The sequence below is a fragment of the Jaculus jaculus genome, chromosome 13 (genome assembly GCF_020740685.1).
Source record: "Jaculus jaculus isolate mJacJac1 chromosome 13, mJacJac1.mat.Y.cur, whole genome shotgun sequence".
Classification (NCBI taxonomy): domain Eukaryota; kingdom Metazoa; phylum Chordata; class Mammalia; order Rodentia; family Dipodidae; genus Jaculus; species Jaculus jaculus.
Genome location: NC_059114.1, coordinates 57,255,318 through 57,271,040, shown reverse-complemented (window position 1 = coordinate 57,271,040; position 15,723 = coordinate 57,255,318). Strand labels below are relative to the sequence as shown.

At 36.2% G+C, this 15,723-nt stretch overlaps 1 pseudogene; it reads left to right on the top strand.

Moving 5' to 3' along the window:
- The window catches only part of LOC101608851, a 111,988-nt pseudogene that overhangs the window by 44,918 nt on the left and 51,347 nt on the right, over positions 1–15,723 (top strand).

The window sequence follows — 15,723 nt, the reverse complement described above, 5'->3', positions numbered from 1 at the left end:
GACTTTCACTGTACCTGATCTAAAGCTATACTAGAAAGCCATAATAAAAACAACATGGTACTGGTATAAAACAAAACAAAACAAAATAAAAACCTTAGGGCAAGTAGCTATAGCTACTTGATCTTTGAGAAAAAAATGCCAATAGCATAAGCTGGAGAAAAGATAGCATCTTCAATGGTGCTGGACAAATTGAATAACCATATGTAGAAAAATGAAACTCAACTGACTCATCTCATCATACATAAATATCAACTCCAATTGGATTAAAGACCTCAAGATAAAACCAGAGACTCTTCAAGTACTAGAAGGAAAAAATTTAAAAAAAGGAGAAACTATCTATGATAGAGTAATGGGGAAGGACTTCCTGAACATTACCCTAGTAGCCTAGGAAATAGTCTCTCAACTAGTGGGATCTTATGAAACCAAAAACCATTTGCATAGAAAAACAGCATTGACAGAAGCAACAGATTACTACTTGTATGGAAAACAGACCTCTGACCTGAAAGACAAGAGAGAAGAAATTGATTGAGAGGCCAAAAACTTCACTATGTTCAAAAATTCAAGTGAATAGTACGTGAGGGAAATGTAAGGTACCCTAAAACAACCAAACAGGCCAGAGGCCTAGAGAACATATTCAACCAAATTATTGAAGAAAATTTTCCAAGTGTTTTAAAACAGAGGTCTATCCAGATACAAGAACCCCACAGAACATGAAACACAGAGGACCAATGAAGAAATTCTACAAGGCACATCATACTTAAAACTCTTAGTAATGAAAACAAAAAGAGAGTGTTAAAATCAACAAGAGAGAAACAACTCACAACATACAAAGGCAATCTCATCAGAATTATGTCAGATTTCTCAATAGACATCCTGAAAGTCAGTTACCATTGAGAACAGGAACAAGACAGTGGCACCCTCTCTCACCACTGCTCTTCAACATGGTACTAGAAGTACTGGCCCAAGCAATAAGACAGGAAAGAGATAAACAGGACTCAGATTGGAAAGGGAGAAGTCAAGTTAGCCCTATTCACAGATGACATGATCCTGTATATAAGTGACTCAAAAGTTTTCATCTGAAAACTTCTATAGGTGATTATTCCTTCAGGAAAGTAGGAGGATACAAAATCTATACACAAAATCAGTAGCTTTTCTATATGCAAAGGAAAACTATTCAGAGAAAGAAATCAGTGAGGCTGTCCCATTTTCAATAGCAACAACAACAACAAAAAATACCTTGGGATACCACTAACCAAGAATATGAAAGACCTATATAAAAAAAAAAAAAAAAACATAAAGCCGGGTGTGGGGGAGCACACCTTTTTTTAATTTGTTTATTTTTATTTATTAATTTGAGAGCTACAGAAAGAGAGAGAAAAAGGGAGAAAGAGAGAGAGAGTGAAAGAGAGAGGGAGAGAGAGAGAGAGAGAGAGAGAGAGAGAGAGAGAGAGAGAGAGAAAGAAAGAAAGAAAGAAAGAAAGAAAGAAAGAAAGAAAGAAAGAAAGAAAGAAAGAGGGAGAGAATGGGCACACCAGGGCTTCCAGCCACTGCAAATGAACTCCAGACACATGTGCCCCCTTGTGCATCTGGCTAACGTGGGTCCTGGGGAATCCAGCCTTGAACCAGGGTCCTTAGGCTTCACTGGCAAGCGCTTAACCGCTAAGCCATCTCTCCAGCCCATGGAGCATGCCTTTAATCCAGCACCAAAGAGGCAGGAGTAGGAGGATTGCTGCAAGTTCGAGGCTACCCTGAGACTACACAGTGAATTCCAGGTCAGCGTGGACCAGAGTGAGACCCTTCCTTGGAAAACAAAACAAAACAAAACAAACAAACAACAACAACAAAAAAACCCTCAAGAAATCAATTGAGGAGGACTTGAGAAGATGGAAAGACCTCCCATGCTCCAGGATAGGGAGAATTAATATTGTGAAAATGGCAAATCTGCCATAAACAATATACATATTAAATGTGATACTAATAAAAATACCAGCATCATTCATCACCAGGGATTGAAAAAATGATCTCAAATTTCATAGGGAATGGCAGCAGGCCTCAGATAACCAAACATATTCTCAGAAAAACAAAACAAACCAAAAAACCCACACCTCTGGTGGTATCACTATACCTGATCTATAGCTATCTAATGTAACAAAAATCACATCATACTGGAATAAAACAGAAACATAGACCAGTGGAACAGAACTGACAACCCAGTCCTTAGGTCAAGTAACTCCAGCTACTATGATGTAGACTAGAAAAAAAAGACAGCATCTTCAAAAAATGGTATTGGAGAAATTGGATGACCATATGTAGAGAAATGAAATTTATTCATTTCTTTAGATACAAAAATCAAATCCAAATGCATTAGAACTCAACATAAGATCTGAAACTTTTTAACTGCCTGAAGGTAGGATTCATGCTCCATGATATAGGACTGGGAAAAGACTTCTGGAACAAAACCCCAGTAGCCAAGGAAATTAAGCAAGCACTCAACCAATGGGATCTCATGAGGGTAAAATGCTTTAGCACAGACAAGCATACCATAAGCAGAGCCAATAGGTTGCCCACTGAGTGGGAGAAAATCTTTGCCAGCTATGCCACTGAAAGAAACCTAATAGCTAGAATCTACAAAGAACTAAAAAAAACCCTAAACATTAAAAAAAAGCAAAAAACCCACTCCAAAAGTAGGGCAGAAACTGAATAGGGAGTTCTTAGAGGAAGAATTACAAATATTTGACATACAGTAAAGAAAATGATCAACATCCCTATCCTTTAGGAAAATGCAAATTCAAACAACCATGAGATTCCACCTTACCCCAGTAAGGATATCAAACATTTAAAAAATCAAATGAAAATGAATGTTGGAAATGATGTGGAGATACATGAACGCCCTTCTGCATCTGGCTTATGTGGATACTGGAGTATTAAACATAGGTCCCTTCGCTTCTCAGGCAAGCACCTTGACTGCTAAGCCATTGCTCCTCCCTATCTTCAGTTTTAAAGGTACACAGTACACATTCTCAAGGATATATGTTTTATTCACATTATACAAACTCTCACACATGTTTACTTCTCTGGATCTGAGGTCAGTAAGTCCAAAATCTACCAGATTTTGGTGATGATAGGCATGGCTTAATTTATGATGAATAAGAAAGAACCAAACTGAGGCAATGCTAGTAATATTAGTTAATGCTGGAAATTTAATATTTACTTAGATGAATATGGTATAAGTTACCTTTAAGTCTTCATATGCTGGCTTGAATGGAATCCCTCCCATAGGCTCATGATTATGACTATAAAAAAGAAATCTAGGAGCTGGAGAGATGGCTTAGCAGTTGAGCACTTGCCTGTGAAGCCTAAGGACCCTGGTTCAAGGCTTGATTCCCCTGGACCCACGTTAACCAGATGCACAAGTGGGCACTTGCATCTGAAGTTCATTTGCAGTGACTGGAGGCCCTGGCATGCCAATTCCGCCCCCCCTTTCCCTCTTTCTCTCTTGCTCTCAAATAGATAAATAAAAATAATTAAAAAAAAAGAAATCTACTGCTTCCCAGAAGGCAAGCCCCAACACATTGAAAGCTAGAAAGAATGGAAATGATTTTGAAAGAGAAGCTTTGAATAGATAATTATAAAGGAGTTTTCTTTCCTTGTACCTCATATAGACTGTGACAAGCATAGACTTGAGATAGCAGAATGTGGCATTGTCATCCATGTGGTAATAGTTTTGCTGGCTCAAGGAATTTGTGATGGAAAGCATCATAGGGTATTTCACAATAGATCTAGAGAGCCACTAGGATCTATCAATTTGCAACAGGGTTGTATTCCCCACAATGTAGCTCTGAGAGGTCCCTGAATGACTTTGTGAAGGTTAATCCAAAGTTTTAAGGGAAACCTCAGAATGTTGGAAATCTTAGGGTTATCAAATGTTTAGTGAGAATCTCAGGATGTTGTTCACCAAGGGGGTTGATAGCTACCCAAGTGTTTTGTAGGCAAGATTATTTCATCATAAGTCTCAGATATCAGATATGGACGTGCAGGATTTGGTGTTGGCCCTTCTTGGTACTGGTCATTCTTTATTCCATTTTTCCTCTCAAAGCCCCGCTCCCTACCTTTTGGAATAGGGAATGTCTATTCTGTGACTTTATATACTGGCAGTACTTAAGCTGTGCTTTGATTTTACAGGGTTCACAGTTAAGAGACTTCCTTGGGTCTTGGCAGAGTCTTTGGATTTTTGAATAGTACAGAGACATTCAATGTTAGACTAGGAAATGGATAGGAAAGGACATGAATCAAGCTGATAGTAGATAAGTAAGTAGAGAAAAGAAATACTGGGGTTGGGGTTGGTGGTCTAAATGTGCTCATGGATGGTAGATGGGGGTAAGATGGGGCTGGGAAGATTTATTCAAAGTAGAGGTTATAAATAAACCATATGGAGACCTACTTTGTTAGCTATTTAAAAGACTATGTAAGTACAAGAGAAAAGAGAGCTTGGACAGAAAAAAAAATCAGTGCCAAGGTTGTGACACCTCCCAGTTAGATGTTGGTCAGTGAGACTATTGAGATCCCCCAACAAGAGAAGCTATTTCCAAGACTCTTGGTTGCCTACCAGAACCATATGGGAATACCCTATTCTAAAAGACACCACTTGCTTAGGTTTCAGGCACTCAGAAATAAAGCTAGAACTGAGCTGGAAGTCTCCTCTGTACTAACTGGTGGTTATAATGCTGTAAAAATTATGCATCCAGCTGCAGGAGTAAAGTCATCAGGATCCTCTACCAGGAATGGACCCTGCAAGCTGTTTTGCAATTGTATAACTGGCCACCACACTGGCAAAATGTACCTACTAATACAATAGTGTTATATTGTATATGGGGTAACCAATTGCTCTCTAATTTGATTTAAGGGGTAAGTTAGTACTATTGTTTGCATACCTGGATATATTGTGCCCTCAAAATTACCTTCTAAACACTTATGGCTATGCACAGGTGTTTGTATCACTCTTACTTTTGGCTAGAGAAATCTCTTCATTTTAGATAGCAGTGACTGATGAGAAGACAAAACTCATCTGATACATGCTGCAAAAAAGTGATAGAGGGCTGGAGAGATGGCTTAGTGGTTAAGCGCTTGCCTGCAAAGCCTAAGGACCTCGGTTCAAGGCTCAATTCCCCAGGACCCACGTTAGCCAGATGCACAAAGGGGCTCACGCGTCTGGAGTTCATTTGCGGTGGCTGGAAGCCCTGGCATGCCCATTCTCTGCCTGTCTCTATCTGCCTCTTTCTCTCTCTGTCTGTCACTCTTAAATAAATAAATAAACAATTTTTTTTTTAAAGTGACAGAGACATCTCTATCATACCTTCCAAAGGCTCAATGACTATAACAGAAAAGGCAGTGTACAAAATGTAAGACCCAAAGGCTAGCAAAGTGAGCTTTGTGATGCCATCTCCCAGTCATAAAGTGATCTGTACTTATGGCCTCACAGCTGCTGATTTTATCTGTAGAAAACCTGAATAATGTTGGTTACACAAACAGGTTTTCATGGATGATTTAAGATGGAAAAACAAACAATAACAAGAAAAACATATCACCCTCCTCACTCGGATTGTAATGTAAATTCTTTTACCATGTCAAGAAATTATTAAAAATACAGATACTTTGACCTCTTTTTAAAGCCACCAAAAAAAAAAAAAGAAAAACATAACAATATGGAAGAGGGGACAGTAGGAAATTTTGGAGTCCAGTAGTGTGTATTGGGGGACAGGAGCCAAAGGATTATAGGAGGGGTTTATGTAATGTTTTACTAAATGTTTCATCTTATTTATAATAAAATAGATAAAGTTGGACTGAATGTACTTTACAGTTTTGAATAGCCATGGAACCTATGAGATCATAAGGAAAATGTTGTGATTTGAATGTAAAATGGCTAATAGTTTTATTATATTGCTTATAACTGAAAATATAAAAGACTATTTTAAATAAAAATAGGCCCCTAGTCATGGATATTGTAAATCTTGGCAGATAGCTACTATAGTCATGTTCACATTTCAACTACATATCTTGTTGACTCTAGTTATGTAGTTATGGACAGTAATCAGTTTAAGAAGATATATATTAGATAATATAAAAAATACTGGGTTTGTGCTATTATAAGTCTAAGTTCCTGTGATTTATGTACCAGAGACATTTCATTTATACAGTCAAATGATTTTTTTGTTTTACTAGATCTTATGGTCTCCTGTTATAGCTCAAAGGCTTGTAGACATATTTATAGTAAAGTGTTTGACTCGGATGATTATAATGAAGAAAACCCTGACAGCAGTGATGATTCCATGAAAATATATTTTCCTGGTAAATTAAATCTACATTATGATCATAATAAAAAAAAGCTTAACAGGTTTATTTTTGTGAAGTAGACAATGTATATTGTAAAACATGAGAAAAAACCACATAAAATGATTGAAATAACTTTTAATAATTTTTTTGTTATTTTATCATATCAGATATATAATCAAGACCTAATGAATATATTTTTATCAACTTGTCGTTTTGGGACAAGGTCAATGAAATAGGACAAAAAAAAGGCAGGATAACAGAAAATTTCCATATGGATTTAAGATGTAAATATGAGGTCATTTGAAATTGTGAAGATGAAGATAATATGTCATTAGCTTGTTTTACTGAGACACACACTTACACAAGCTTATGCCACCATGCATAGTTGGAAATTCAGATGTGTGTGTGTGTGTGTGTGTGTGTGTGTGTGTGTGTGTGTGTATGAGGGGGGACAGAGAAAGAATGGGACACAGATCCTTTTACCCATGCAAATGGACTCTAGACGCATGTACCAGGTTGGACATCTGACCTTCATGTGGGTACTGAGAAAATGAACCAGGGTAGACAGACTTTACAAGCAAGTGCCTTTAACTGCTGAGTCATCTCCCCAACCTGCAATTCTATTTTATGGCTTAGCAGTTAAAAGCACTTGCTTTCTAAGCCTACTAGTCTATGTTTGTACATAGATAGATCCTAGTAACATCATATACAATATTAACATGCAAAGTAAATTATAAGTCACAGTTAGAATAAAACTATAAAATTATAGAGAAATACATGAAGAATTTTAAATTTATATATATTTCAGTTTTTCTTCTATTTTTTATATTTCATGATTTTTTTAAATTAATTTTGTTCTCAGTGAACACAGTCAAGTTGGTACAATTGTTAGCCTCCTCCCTGTTCTCTGCCCTCCACCTGGCCCCTCCTTTTTAGGGCATATGGGCCATGCATTGTGGGGTTAGCCATCAGTTATGGGTAGCAGGAAATGTCTCTGTGTATCATGACCCAACATGTGGCTCTGATGTTTATTTCATTCCCTCTTCCGCAAATTTCCCTGAGCCATGTTGAATTCATTTTAGGTCTGCTTCAGTGATGAGATCTTGGGAGCCTCTGTGTCTCTGGATATCTGTTTTGGTAGGAGTTGATTGTTCTCTCTGTCGATCTCATTCACCCTTGAGCTGGTACCAGGTTCACCAAGAAAACAACATCTTTGCTTGTTTTGCCAATTATTCTTAGTTTCAGCTGGTCCCTTTTTAGGTCTAACGGGGTGGTTCCTTCCTTAAGATCTGCCTCAATCTGAAAAAGTGAAGCAGGTTCTCCAATGTAGAATAAAGTTAGCACCTTTTCTAAGCAGTTAATAAGCATTAAAACTGTGAAACAGAAAATGAAACGACAAGTTAATTTTAATTCTGTAGCATAAACAAATCTCAAAGAGAGTCAAGAAAGTGATAAACACAAAAAATTCAAATTATCTATTTCACAAAGACATACTTTCTTAGATTCAACACAATGCTAAATATTCAGAATTACAATCAAAATCATATGTATTTTGAAAAAAGTAAAATTATATTGTCTACAAACCAAAATTCTTATATACGCCCACTTATTTAGTAACAACACCATAAGACTGGACATAACAATCATGGTAATTAGGCTTAGTATGTGAAATATCATAAAATTTATGGGATAAAGTTATTTAAAAACCACTGATGATATTTGAATCCACGTTTAAATATGCAATGCTAAGAATACCACAATTTCAATTATATTATTTTTATTTTTCTAAAAAGGCTATTGTATCTGTAAAAAATGTGAGAAAAAGATTATCATTATTGATTTAGTCAATGAGCACATGATATTTTAAAACATGCATTTCATTATGACACATTACAGTTTTTATTCCTTTTGAAATGTAAAGCAGATCAATTTTGGTAATATGAATCATCTGCTCAACATGCACTATTAAAAAGGAATATTTAGGGCTGGAGATATGGCTTAACGGTTAAGGTGTTTGCCTGCAAAGCCAAAGGATCCTGGTTCAACTCTCCAGGACCTACGTAAGCCTGATACACAAGAGGACGCACACATCTGGAGTCTGTTTGCAGTGGCTGGAGGCCCTGGCGCACCCATTCTCTCTCTCTCTTTCTCTCTCTGTCTCAAATACTGAGTCAAACCACCAAAATATGCAAAATAAGCTCTTAGAAATTTTCTCTTATAAAAGTGTTACTGTGAATTTCAAGCAAGAATATAAAGCTATTAATCATATAATCTTTTGGAATGTTTTATACAATTGTTTCTCATTAAAAGTAAAATATTTACTGTACACAGTAATGAAGTCTACAAAAACATACCACATATAATTTCTTTTACTGTAAATTAAATTGTGAGACATTGTACTTTTTATTCCATGGATTAAACACACACACACACACACACACACGCACACACGCACACACACACGCACATGCACAGGAACCAAATAAGTAAAGCTCAAACCTTCTGGATAGCCCTATGGTCTATGAATTATTGGTCTTTATAAACTAAAGTCTATTTTTAAATATTAGCATACAAATTAATCGGCCTAATTCTGAAATTTTTGTACATGTATGTCATGTACTGCTCATTTTCCCCAGTCCTTCCTCTTACCTTCTCTTGATCCTGCCTTTATCCTCCTGCTGGCCCCTGTCCTCAGATAACATATTTGCAGAAAAATTTAAGACCTCTACTATAATGTAAGCATTCTTTGCTGAAAATTTGCCTCTCTTGGATTCAGAACCAATTCCTTCTGCAATTTTGATTTTCATCCTTTATATTTTTACTAAATCTAAGATAAACTGTCAATAACATTAACATAACTGCTTAAATTTTCCTCTATTTACATTTAAAACTACCTCACTATATATTTAATACGGTAGGTGGATAGTCTACTGTGGTTGCTTCATTCATACTTTCCTGCACTTTATCCTTCAAATCGACCTGAAATTAGCAAAGAAATCTCAGATCTTGGACCATCCTACCTGGTGACAACCAAAGTGAGTTTTCTTTAGTATTTTACTTTATTTATTTATGAGAGAGAGAAAAAAAATAAAAGAAAGAGGCAGATATATAAAGAAAGAGAATGTGCATGCCAGGTCCTCCAGCCATTGCAAACAAACTCCAGATACATGTGCCACTTTGTGCATCTGGCTAATATGTGTACTGGGGAATTGAACCTGGGTCCTTAGTATTCACAAGCAAGCATCTAAACCCTAAGCCATCTCTAGCTCCAAAGTAAGTTTTTGTGACATTAATTTATAGCTTCCCAAATATGTGGTAACTAATGTTCTACTTCAAATCAATCTCATTAAACACTAACACAAATCCTTGGCCCCTTTATGAAATTGATTTTTTTTAATTTGTACAAATAAATTCAACAAATAAAAGGATAATTTAATTTCTTTGCAAATTCCAGGATGTAACTTTCTAAGGACGATACATTAAACATATCTTCAGAGGTAGTGGCATAAGACAAACGGAGTAAATGACTAAATACAGACTTTTTTAGCTTTTCAAGTTCCTCAGGTAGGTGACTGGTGATGCTTTGAAGTATTTCTTACATAATAACAGACATGTTTGATTTTATTATTCAGAGATATTGTTATTGTTTTTTTCTGAGGCTTTTTGAAATATTAGTGTACAAAGGAATGAACCCAGAAAAGTTTTGGAGTTGAACATAGAGTACCAATATGTTTCAAACAATTCATTTTCTGTTAATTATAATCTATTCAAATTAATACAATAATGTATGTTATATTTGAATTTTAAAATGTTTAATTTTTGAGAATTTTAGAATTTTAAAGAAGTTTCACTCCCACCATTTTCTCACCTAGTATACATAGGCTTGGAGGATTTACAGGAAGAACAATAGCTGATCCATGTTGGGTAGGAGTTGATTTTTCTCTGTGTTGGTCTCCTTCCCCTTTGTGCTGGTATCCGGTTCACAGGAAAACATCACCCTTGCTTATTTCACCAGTTGTCCTTAGTTTCAGTTGGGCCCCTTTTGAGGTATGTTGGGGCAGCTCTCTTCTTAGGATCTGCATCTATCTGGAAAAGAGAAGAAGATTCTCCAACACAGAGTAAGTTAGCACCCGGAAAATTGAGATAACACTTACTTTTTTGATAGACAGTTTGATAGGTGTAGGCCCTCTTATACCCCGTGATTGATGGTAGCTTGATATTGTAGAGTGGGCTTGTGTTTGGGTATGGTTCTGACTTGTTTCCCAGCTCCAGCTAAGGGTCTAGTACCACTGAGTGGATCAGTTAGCCAAATCAAGAGCAATTGATTCCTCACCATGGCTGTGTACCACTATTGCACTTGTGTGGGCATCACATCTGGTTATTTGTTGCTAATTAGGTTAAACAATGTGTTGCTTGGACAGATCTTGATCATTTCCCTCAGTTGCCTATGTAGCACCTTCTGGCACTAGACACACTGACTGTCTGGGGACTGACTCTCTCCTGGCTTCCAGCCATGTCATTCCATTTTCTTGTCAGCTGCGTATGGAGTCTTCTTCAATAGGGTCTTACCACTGGCCTTTGGTGGGTCATCAAGTACTCTGACAGAAGTCTGTCATTGTTTTGGGAAACCTTGTAGGTTTCTCTGATCAAAAGCTCATTGTGGATGGTAGGCCCAAGCTGGAAGTGGGGGTTACAGGTCAGTGTCCACTAAGAAATTGAGGAAAAAAATAACTAATATACAAGAGTTAGAGAGGAGAGAGATAGAGGGGAGAGGGGGAGAGGGAGGGAGGGAAGATGTAAAAAAATCATTGTTTTAAACTCTCTTTTCACCTGCATTCTAAATCTAACTGTAGCACTTTTCCATCAATTGTCATTAATTTTCCAAGGAAAATTTGTGATCCACTTATATTAGAACATAAGATAAAATTATATAGTTTAAAATTTTATTCTACCACAAGAAAATTACTTTTTATTGGTTTCTCAAGGTAGGGTTTTACTCTAGCTCAGGCTGACCTGGAATTCACTGTGTAGTTTCAGGCTGGCCTTGAGCTCATGATCCTCCTACCTCTGACTCCCGAGTGCTGGGATTAAAGGTATGCACCATCATGCCCAGCTGTTAAATAACATTTTTACGAAATGTTTTAAAATTGATTGTCTATTAAGTGTTAATAGATATTATTTAAAATCGTGCCCTTAGAGTGCTAATAGAAATAAAACATACTGTTATCAAAATTGTTAGAGATTTAAATTGCTGTTAGATAGGATCTGCTCTACTCATGGGCACCTTTACTGCTGGTCACTGCTCTAGGACCACATATCCAGTATAAGCCAGGTGTGAAAGACTTGGTCTTCAGTGGAAAATGTAGATTGGGAGGATAAGATTCACTAAAAGAAAGTGACATTAATCTCATATTTGATAAAAGAAGAAAGGAAATATTTGGAAAGTGGCTGTTTTAAGAAGATACACAGAGACTATTTCCTAGAGATATGACAAAAAGGAAAAAAAGACTGAGAAGAGAGCCTTTCTGATTCATCACAGTCTGAGTACAGTGGAAGTTCATCTGGCTTGTGTTAGACATTGGTGACTACTTTGTGGAGAGTTATGTGGAAAAGTGCAGAGCACAAGACCAGTTAGAATGCTCTGTTCATATCTGCTAAAGGAGATGATAGCTTGAACACAGGAAGGCAACATTACTTCAACAATCAACTGCTAGCCTCTGAGTTTAAAACCAAAGCCATGACCCTTGAGCAGATTGGAAGTTGGGCAAAGGTAGAGGTGGAGGTCATCCCATGACTCCACGCATTGCTAACTGAACATTGAGGCTTCGCTAAGACGTGGTTTTACCTGTGAGATGCCAATTTGGAGGTCTTGGTCTCAAAGAAGCATCTTGTATTCAACATGAAAATACAGCTAAGTTCGTTACTATGAGCCTGGATCTAGTGGCAAGAGTTGGTGCTCGAGGTACAGTTTCAGGTACAATGTGTGGATTGTGTGAATTCAAAGCCAGAGAAGAGGTCAGTTTGTGTGTGACACTGGATAGAGTTGAAAAGAAAGTATATTTGAGCTTAGAATTTTCATGCTTATATTTTACACAAAATACTGTAACATCATCTTGTCTTTGCTGTGTAAATAGGGCCAGGAGTCTGAGGAAGAATGTTGACAATGAGGCACAGCCTGCTATGTTTAGTGGTTGCCTCCTCCTAACTTGATAACACATATTGATCAGGAAGCTTATAAGTGGTGAGAAGCAATGGGTTTGTTCATGCTTTTGGTAACAAGAAAAGACTATAAACAGGACAAATTCTGCAAATAAAATAGGATATGTGCTTTCCCTCCTTAATGTACAGAATTAGGAGGATAGAAACATCTGTAAAATTCAAGGAAAGTTGGAGAAAAAAATGGACTAAACTTACAACTTAAACAAAAATCATTATGGTGAAAAAGTAGTAAGATAAACAAGCTCCTCCATGCCCACGAAAAAAACATCAGCAAGAACATCCCAGAGAATGAAAATCTCGCCAGAACTTTCTGTTTTCATAAGACAAAGAGAAGTCACAGTTCACTTCTAGGAAAGGCAAAAATAGAAAGTAATTGGCAAGTCATGAGAAAACCCTAATTAAATGATTTTGAACTAAAACTATTGTATTACAGACAATAATTTCATTTTGTTTTGAACAGAATAGGTTTATGATTAAATAACTCACTCTAGCTACTATTCTGAAGTAAAGAAAAAAATCAGAATGTTTCATAGAGGAAGGCAAAAAGTTCATAGTGACACTAGATATAATTTGACAAAGGCCTTCATTATAAGATTCAGTAAACTTTGGCAAACATATATACCTCTGCAAATGATACCCCAATCAATGCAGAGAAAATATCTGTCACTGATAGATGTTTTGTCTAATTAATAACAACATACTCTTGACCCAATCATATTGAAATGATGGCTGGGCACATTTTTCTGACCATAAGTTTGCTCAGCCCACTGGTGATCTCCATGTTATCCATATAAAAAATCATAAAGTCTGTACTCTTTGAAAGCAGACTCTTTATTTAACATAACATATTTTTCAATTTTTCCTTGTTGCACATACCAGCTTGTGTCTTTCTGAGTTTCAGTAGACATGTATATGTGTGTGTGTGTATGTGTGTGTGTGTGTGTGTGTGTGTATGTGTTATCAAATTCCATGCACATGTGAATTTGGAATATTTCAAATTAGAAGCTATTAATATTTAATATGTCATGGACTTACTTGCATAAATTATTATAGTTTTGTACAATTTGTGTAATAATTTTATGGCTCAATGTTTTAACTTATTTCATCACAAGCATTTAGTAATACAATTACTATGTTAGTGAGTAAATGTGTACTTATAACAAAGCAAAATACCAATTAGTTGCATCATTCTACATTTTTAAAGCAAATGATAAAAACTAGTAAATTCAAAATCCTGCAATGAGTTTGGGGTGATGGCACAGTGGGTAAAGGCACTTGTTTGCAAAGAGCCTGATGGCGGAGATTTGATTTTCCTACATCCATGTAAAGTACTAAGTGGTACATGCATCTGGAGTTCATTTGCAGGGGCAAGAAACCCTACCATGACCATTCCTTCCCTCTTTCCCTTCCTTCCTCCCCCTCCCTCTTTGAAAATAAATGAAATTTTACAAAATTTTGGAATAATTTAGTTGTATTTGACTTTAATGTTAGTAATTTCCTGAAGTCTAGAATTATAATGCATCATGTACAATGCAATTTGTGTTTCTCTTACAAATTATCATGTAAAGTGTCTGATCATACATTTTGTATAATCCCAACATGTGTTTGCTTGAGGGGTTACTTTACCCTAAATTATTAAAATTTTGTCCTTGTTACTGGTGTGTGTGTATCAGTTTGGGTGGCTTTTTGAAATATTGAATTGTGTAGGTGCTCTACAGATATTATTTTATGTTTTGTGACAAGTATATTTTGCCGATTTAATCATTTTAAAGTTTATTTTGTGTTTTTTAAAATATACACAAACATATACACATTGTGAGTAAATTTGATGAGACCCAGTGTGTAATTTTGGAAAGGTGTATATTTGAAATAACTAGAAATGTTTAAATCAGGTTAAGCATATCTATTTCCTTATGCATTTTAGATAAGCATCTTTGTTTATAAACTGTATTGTTTCTAATTTTATTATACATCCATAGTCTTTTACTTGTTTTATTTAAAAAAAAACTTTGCTATGAAAAAATTGACCTTTTCATATATTCCTTTTCTGCTTTTGTTCCTCTATTTTGGTTGTTTCATGTTCTCATTCCACAGTGATTGTCCAAATTAAGAAAATTTGAAGAAGACAGATTTGTACCTTGGCTCTGCAAACAAGATCACCTCTTTATTTCCAGGTAGAGTATGTAGTTTCTTCCGATTTTGTGTTTAATATTTACTTTTCCTCGTCAAGGGAGAGGAGGAAACATTACTGTTTTCATTCTCCCTCATACCTCTTTCTATTCTAGTAGTATGGTTCCTTTGTTAATGGCCCCTTGGACTGTTGGAGTGATTTCCTCACTCAACACTTTCCACTGCCTTAGTTTGTTTACCTCACAGGAACTTTATTAATACTGTAAGGGAGAGTGTGAGTGGCATCATCTTTATGGATTTTCATTTGTCAGATTTTTTGAAATCTTCAGCTATAGGAAAATATTCACTTTTTTTACTAAAATCATTGCTTCTTGGAACCTTTCTATTTGTTGGATAATTTGGCTTTGTTTTTGTAAATACTTCATGTGTCTTTCTGTATCCTGTTCTGTTGGAGACCTTTCAAGATAAACAGAAAAAAAAAATGTAAATGTAAGCTCTCAGCTGTGTGCCAATAATTAAGCTACAATTTCTATGGTCCAAATTCATTCTATATTTTTTGTGGTGCTGAGTTTTGTCTGAACTCTAAAATTTAATTATCTTTTGGATAGGTGGCTTCCTATCCAGTTCTTTGAATCATTTGCACTATGCATTGACTAGTATAGATTTTAAAGAGGCTCAATTTCTTTCTTTTCTTGATGAGATCACTTTAAGAAATAGGACTGTCGAGACTTCCAGTTAAGATGGCAGCATAGGTTCCTCCCCAAAGCAGCCTAGGCGGGGAAAGTCAAAAACAAAAACAAACAAACAACAACAAAAAAAAAAAAAAAAAAAAAAAACACCCAGCAAAACACACACTTTTACTAAAAAGTGAGGTGTATAGGAAATTGAAACAGCAACAGAGAAGTAGGAGAAATACAGAGCATCCAGAGCACACACGAGCCAGCAGAAGCGCCTCCGGCTGGCAGGTCTGCGTGCCAGACGGTGGCTGCGCTCAGCTTGAGTGGCAGGAAAAGCCAGAGGAGGGGATTTTCCACTCATACCGGA